The sequence below is a fragment of the Nicotiana sylvestris genome, chromosome 4, assembly GCF_000393655.2.
Source record: "Nicotiana sylvestris chromosome 4, ASM39365v2, whole genome shotgun sequence".
NCBI classification, from domain to species: domain Eukaryota; kingdom Viridiplantae; phylum Streptophyta; class Magnoliopsida; order Solanales; family Solanaceae; genus Nicotiana; species Nicotiana sylvestris.
In genome coordinates, this window is record NC_091060.1 from 180,065,949 (window position 1) to 180,073,527 (window position 7,579).

General features: G+C 36.7%; 1 long non-coding RNA gene across 1 annotated transcript; it reads left to right on the forward strand.

Moving 5' to 3' along the window:
• The first annotated feature begins 538 nt into the window (after positions 1–538).
• On the forward strand, positions 539–5,327 carry LOC104213380 (uncharacterized). The gene is made up of 3 exons (XR_707620.2): positions 539–2,118; positions 2,716–3,028; positions 4,911–5,327. It is a non-coding gene; the product is annotated as an uncharacterized lncRNA (long non-coding RNA).
• Positions 5,328–7,579: the final 2,252 nt, after the last annotated feature.

Sequence of the window (7,579 nt, forward strand, 5' to 3'; positions counted from 1 at the left end):
GTAAGAAAGAAAGCTTCAATATGTTAGTGGATTCAAAGAACTTTGGATATGTAGTTGCTTCAACTAGTCCGAAAACTTTGATTGTTGCTAACTAAATATGTAGATAAGACAAATAAATTATTTTATTCTGATAAGTACCAAACAAATCTAATATGCAAATCAGAAAGCTAGTGTTGAAACCTTAAGTAATATCTACTCTAGCTATATGAATCGGGCTACATGTTTCAATTTGCTCTTTTGTTGAATTATCTATTAAAATTACTCTCTTCAAACAAGGGGTTATTGGGTAGTTTTATATGAATTCTTCATATTAGGGGATAAAACAGATGAAAACTAAAAAGGCACCATGCTTTTACCTACAGCTTATCAAGAGATTTTTGGATAGATATACCAGCATTATATTTAATTTCTTATTACCCCTCCATAAAATAGATTAGAAACTATTACAAGTGTGGGGTCCAGCCCACATTTTAAGAAAGTTGTTTTCTTCCTTTCTTCTTCATTCTCAAAGTTGGCAGAAGTAGACAACCCACGTTTCTCATTTTTCTGTCAAAAATGACAGGCTGTAGAAGTTGAAAGGTCAAGGTTGGTAGGCATATTTTGCCTATAAAATGAGAGCTTCGGCTCTCATTCTTTCATCACAATCTCAGAGGAAAATATATCTGAGACCTAGAAAGAAAGAGTGAGGTTTCACAGACAGGGTATAAGAAAATAGTCTGTGAAGAAAATAGAGAGTGTGAGCGATATTGTAGTGAGGTGAAATATCAAAAGAGGGTTATTTCTTTTGAGTATTGTAGTGGTCTTTGTAGTATTTTTACTCGGGCCTACAAAGTGTAAATTCCTTACTATAGTGATATCAGTTGCTCCTCTCGGGGTCGTGGTTTTTCCCTTATTCAGAAGGGTTTTTCACGTAAAAATCTTGGTGTCATTGTTACTCTTTTATTCTTGTTAATTACCGTATCTCGGTGCTACATTATTATTCCGCTTTTATTACCGTGAATATTATTTTGGTAAGGGGCTTATTCCCAACAACAAGATAATAGGGAAGCTATTTGTAGTGGAGTGCAAAAGCTAAATACTAGTCTTATTTTACAAGGTTTTCATGGAACTTGGAAAGTTAAAAGATTTATTTTCTATCCATAATACCGCTGCTGCAATTGGTGGATTAGTTTCTGCTGCTGAGCGTTACTTAGTTCATCTTGAATGAGATTAGTTTTATTGTAAATTAGTCTTCTTCTTCTCTTCAAGATTTTTAAGCCTACATAATTAAGATGATGTTTGGGTGGAGAAAAATTAGTTTGTAACATCTAACTTGATAACGGCACAGAGTTCGGTGGAGATTTTCTTAACCCCACGTTGGAGGTTGGTTTTTACATTATAATATACTTAAGACACTTATTTGTTCTACTTGTTTATTACACAACAACAACAACTCAGTATAATCCCACAAGTGGGGTCTGGGGAGGGTAATATGTACGCAGACCTTACCCCTACCCCGAAGGGTAGAGAGGCTGTTTCCAGGAGACCCTCGGCTAAAAAAAACAAGCAACAGGAGCCGATATATTAGTACCATAAAAATGCATAATACAATAACAGCAATATAAGAGATATGAAATACAGAATACGAAATACGAAATAAATGGTTGGTATAGTAAAACTAGCAGGTAAAGCCCTGCATCAATAGACGACCAATGACATTCTTAGTCTAACTCCTAACTAGCTAGTCTCACTCTATTGTGCTGTAGAAATATTCACAACTTTCCCCTAACTTACAACCTTAATGCTCGACCTCCATAATTCCCTGTCAAGGGTCATGTCCTCAGTAATCCTAAGTCGTGTCATATCCTGTCTGATCACCTCTCCCCAATACTTTTTAGGTCGCCCTCTACCTCTCCGCGTGCCCACTACAACCAGTCGTTCACACCTCCTCACCGGTGCATCAGTGCTCCTCCTCTGAATGTGTCCGAACCATCTGAGTCTTACTTCCCGCATCTTGTCCTCCATGGGGACCATCTGAGTCGCTCACACTTGTTTCTTAATGTACTGATATATACTAGGTTCTCGAGGAAAATAGCGTCCATGAACGAGCTACATAAACACCATGAATGCCATTTCAAAGTAAGATTTCTTTTCTTTTTTCATATTTGAATGTATGTTTCTTATTCCCATTCTGCAACTTGCTATCTCTGCAATTTTCATGGTCGTTATGATATTCTTATTTTTAGTCATGTTGATAGTCCGTTAAAATAGCTATTAAATCCTTGTTTTCAGTCATGTTGCTGGTATGTTAGAATATCAATGTTAACCAATTCCCACATGTTCCAAATTAATTTTAAATTTTAAATTCTCAATATGATTGAAGAGCCAATGTAATATGTTGGTGAATGTTTCTCTCTTCTTTTCTTTATCTACTTTCATTTACAATTTAATAGTGCCTTCTTTTTTATTCTATTATTCATCTCTGTCATTCTTGAGTTCGATTAGTAGTGTTTGCATAATTGAGTTTGTCCGACATTCTCCTAGAGATGTGAATAAAATTTTGGGTAATTAATTTCAAATATTTATTTCTCCCACGATCATATATTCGTACATGTGTATTTTTCAGAGTCATTCTTTATTGGATATTGTCACTTTATCTTCTAGCTTCTGGGATTAATTTGCTCGGCTTTATTGGTGTATGAACGAAATATATGAGAATGTATCTTCTTATTCTAGTTATGAAGATTACGAGGATGGTCCTGTACCCGAGGTGAGAAAGATCAAACGTGCTAAAGTTGTTATTGCTTATCGTAGTCTGACTCAACAAATATCAAGTACCAAAGCGGGAAGCAGAAAAGGAGAAAGATCAAACGTGCTAAAGTTGTTATTGCTTATCGTAGTCTGACTCAACAAATATCAAGTACCAAAGCGAGAAGCAGAAAGGGAGTGGACATACTTCGTCTGTAAGAAACTCAAAATTGGAGCCACGAACAACTCTGAACCTCATACAAGTGGTAAAAAGGAAATATATGGGGAAGCTGTCATTAAGGTATTTGAGGGCTTTACTCTGCTTCCAACATTTTATGTATTCGGTCAGTGTTTGTGGTTCCAATAACATCTTACTTTGCCTTGAAATTAAAAATAATTTCTATTGAAAAGGTAGGAGGTCATCAGGGGCGGTCAAACCCTAAAGCAAGTAAAGCACTTGCTTTAGGCCTCAACAATTTTAGTGCCTCAAAATTACTACTCTATTTCTTTATACATAGTATATTATTCATATATTATTTCTTATGATTGATAAACTTATTTCTTTATTGTCATATTAATTTTTAATAACTCATTTCTTCCTCTAATTAATATAAATCAAAATAGTTTTCTGTCAATCTTATTTAACGTTTTTGCTTAATTATATTTCTCTATTCATTAGTTAGTCACATAACTATATCTAATAATCTAACTTATTATTTTATTTTTCTCACATAAATTAGACTCTCTCCTTCCCAATTTATACGAAAGTGTTTGACTGTACAAGGAGTTTATGAAATAAAGGAAGACTTTTGAAACTTATGATCTAAAACAAATCATAAAAACTTATGCGGCTAGAAATCATCTCATTAAGGGCAAAAAGGAAAATTTGAAGTTGAATTATTACCAAATATAGAAAGGGGGCTAAATAAAAAAAGAAGTCACATAAGTTGGGACAGAGGAAGTATGTTTTCTGAGTTCTCTCAGTTTAGTTGTGATACAATCAACATTACATTCATTTAATTTTTTGTACTTTATAAAATCAAATTCTCATTTTTTTCATTTCATATACTCACTTGTCTAATTTTACAAATATATATATATATATATTGCCTCTTATTAAAGCTTTGCTTTAGGCTTCGGATGCCGTTGAGCCGCCCCTGTAGGTCATTTATATCATCCTTGAACAAGTTTTATACAATGGGTATCATCTACTAACTCCCTTTAACTTTTAAGTAGAACATGTTTGAGGTACTCTCTAATTGCCCCCCCCTTCCCCCCCCCCCCAAAAAAAAAAAAAGAAAGCAAAACTTGTTTGTATCTGCACTTATCTAATATGGTAATGTCTTCTGAAGGATAATATTTCAAAAGGTGAAACAAGAAAAATAGTAAAGGTTAAAATTTATATACCAAACAGACATCAAATGTTTTATTCTATGAAAATAAGTAAATTAAGAAAGTACAAAAGACCAAGTAATGCCATCTATCTTATTGGTTGGACAACTAAAAAAACATAAATTTTATATTATCGTTAGCTTGGTCCAAATTCGGTTTTAATTTAACCATTTCATATACTTGCAGTGGAATGGCAGCACGAGCATGTGTTTTTTTTAATTCTAAAGTACAAAAGTAAGCCGTTTTGTGAAAAATTTACTTAAAAGAGCTAATTGTCATACAATATAGGTTGTTGAGTTCTTTAAAGATCGACCTTCTGCTGTTAAGTGGAATTTGTTTTGAGGTTCTTTATTTTCCCCTCCATTTTTTTTTTAATTGTGGTGTCCGGTGCTCGCATGTGGCCCGACTATTCCACAGGGTCCTGGGTGCGCGACCATTTTTCAATGCCTCCAGTGGCACTGGGGGAAGCTCGAACCTGGGACCTTGAGGACTTTGTCCTCAGTGGTTTTACCATCTCGGCTACCCCTCAGGGTTTATTTTCCCCTCCTTTGTGTTGGCTTAAAAGTCTATATGGAAAACATATAAGTGAATAAGGAACATAATGCTTTGACAGTTGACATTCCCCTTCAGTGCATACTTTGTTGCTAAATTCTTGAAGTTTCTCTAGTAGTGCTTAAGGCTATTTTATGATTATCGATTTTGAAGTAGTTGTGCAATTATCACACTAGTCATATCTTACTACTACGATAAAAGAAATACTAATTTCATGATTTGATTTGTTTTTTGTAAAGGTACTGCATTATGCAAGGAATATAGCGCAGGAGACTAGTAACAAGGTATATATGATATAGAAAGTCAAACAACTATTCTTCGAGCAGTAAGCCAGAGATTAAGTATTTGTTCAGATATCTGGCATGTGAAGTTATCGAGAGGTTGTGAGTTCGAGTCTCCCCAAGAGCAAGGTGGGAAGTTCTTGGAGGGAAGGATGTTGGGGGTCTATTTGGAGACAGTCTATTTACCCTAAGGTAAAGGTAAGGTCTGCGTACACACTACCCTCCCCAGACCCCACTAAGTGAGATTATGCTGGGTTGTTGTTGTTGTTGTTGTATCTGGCATGTGAAAGATTTCATCATGATTAAGAGTTGAAGAAAATTTAATGGCGCCATTTGTTGTATAATATTGTAGTAATTTTATAATGCCAGTTATTAGAGGGCAAATCACACTAGTTATTAAATTCAAATAGTTTACCTTTTGGTTATCTGGTTGACACTTTGAAATTGTGAATTAGTAGATTTTGTTGTGAATTTGATGAAGTGTATTAAAAATTTTGAGAATGAATCTTATTCTTATTATAATTAAACTTGAATATGCATAATGCATTACAGGTTATGAAAGGAGCTTTTTTAATGCTTAATTGCAATAAGAAAGTTTGTTAAGAACTCGTGGCTATCAGATGAATTTTGCTGGCTATAACAAAAGCCTTTAAGTATATAAATAAAGACCAATTTATTGATAGTTTTAGCGCTCATTATTTTTTCCGCAAAAATGGATCTTTTTACCGGCAATTGAATGAGTCTTTACTGGCAATAATAAAAGCCAAAAAATATATCATGTTGGATATCGTAGGGGAGTTTTACTGGCCATTTTAATTGTCTGTAAATAATTGCCGCTAAAACTGAGGTACTTTTAGCGGCAATAAAAGGGATCTTTACCAGCACTTCGTGCAATGGCTGCTAAACTCCCCATACTTACTGCCTTTCGGCTCAACTCATGTGCCACTACATTGGTCTTTCCCGGATGATACAATATGGTGATATCATAATCCTTAAGCAATACCAACCATTTCCGCTGCCTTAAATTAAGATCCTTTTGCTTGAACAAATGTTGAAGACTGCGATGATCGGTGAATACCTCACAAGATACACTATACAAATAATGTCTCCAAATCTTCAATGCATGAACTATGGCAGCCAACTCCAAATCATGAACATGGCAGTTCTTCTCATGGGGCTTCAATTGACGAGAGGCATAAGCAATAACTCTACCATCATGCATCAATACACAACCAATCCCCACTCTCGAAGCATCACAATACACGGTATATGAACCTGAAGCTGATGGCAAAATCGATACTGGAGTTGTGGTCAAAGCTGTCTTGAGCTTCTGAAAGCTCTCTTCACACTCGTCCGACCATACAAATGAAACACCCTTCCGAGTCAACTTGGTCAAGGGCGATGCGATAGATGAAAATCCATGAGCAAACCGGCGATAATAGCCTGCCAAACCAAGAAAGCTACGAATCTCTGTGGTTGAGGACGGTCTAGGCCAACTATGAACCGCCCCTATCTTCTTTGGATCAACCTGAATACCCTCTCTGGACACCACGTGCCCCAAGAAAGCCATTGAACTGAGCCAAAACGCAAACTTGGAGAATTTTGCATAAAGCTTCTCCTCCCTCAATCTCTGCAACACAACTCTCAAATGCTCTGCGTGCTCCTCCTAACTACGCGAGTACACCAGGATATCATCGATGAATACAATAATGAACAAATCCAGATAAGGTCGAAATACACTGTTCATCAAATGTATGAACGTTGTTGGAGCATTGGTCAGCCCGAAAGACATGACAAGAAACTCATAGTGACCATATCTAGTCTTGAAAGCGGTCTTAAGAACATCCGAATCCCTTATCTTCAACTGGTGATAGCCCGAATGAAGATCAATCTTAGAGAACACCCTCGCTCCCTGAAGCTGATCAAATAAATCATCAATGCAAGGCAAAGGATACTTGTTCTTAATTGTTACCTTGTTCAATTGTCTGTAATCAATGCACATTCTCATTGTGCCATCCTTCTTCTTTACAAAAAGAACCGGCACACCCCACGGTGACACACTAGGCCGAATGAACCCCTTATCCAAGAGTTCCTGAAGCTGCTCCCTCAATTACTTCAACTCTGCTAGTGCCATACGATACGGCGGAATAGAAATGAGCTGATTTCCCGGCACCAGGTCAATACCAAAATCAATATCCCTGTCCGTTGGCATGCCCGGCAGGTCTGCAGGAAAAACATCGGGAAAATCCCTCACGATTGGAACAGAATCAATGTTGGGAGTCTCGGCTCCAACATCCCTCACAAATGCTAGATATGAAGGACAACCCTTCCCAACCATACGCTGAGCTTTCAAGAAAGAGATCACTCTACTAGGAACATAATCAGTCACGCTACGCCACTCAATCCGCGGTTCACCTGGCATAGCCAAAGTGACTATCTTAGCATAACGTCTAGAATAGCATGACACAGAGATAACCAATCTATGCCCAAAATAACATCAAAGTCCACCATGCTCAATAGCAATAGATCAACTCGGGTCTCCAGATCCCCAATAGTCACAACACATGACTGGTACATACGGTCCACAACAACAGTATCGCCCACCGGGGTAGACACATGAACAGGTA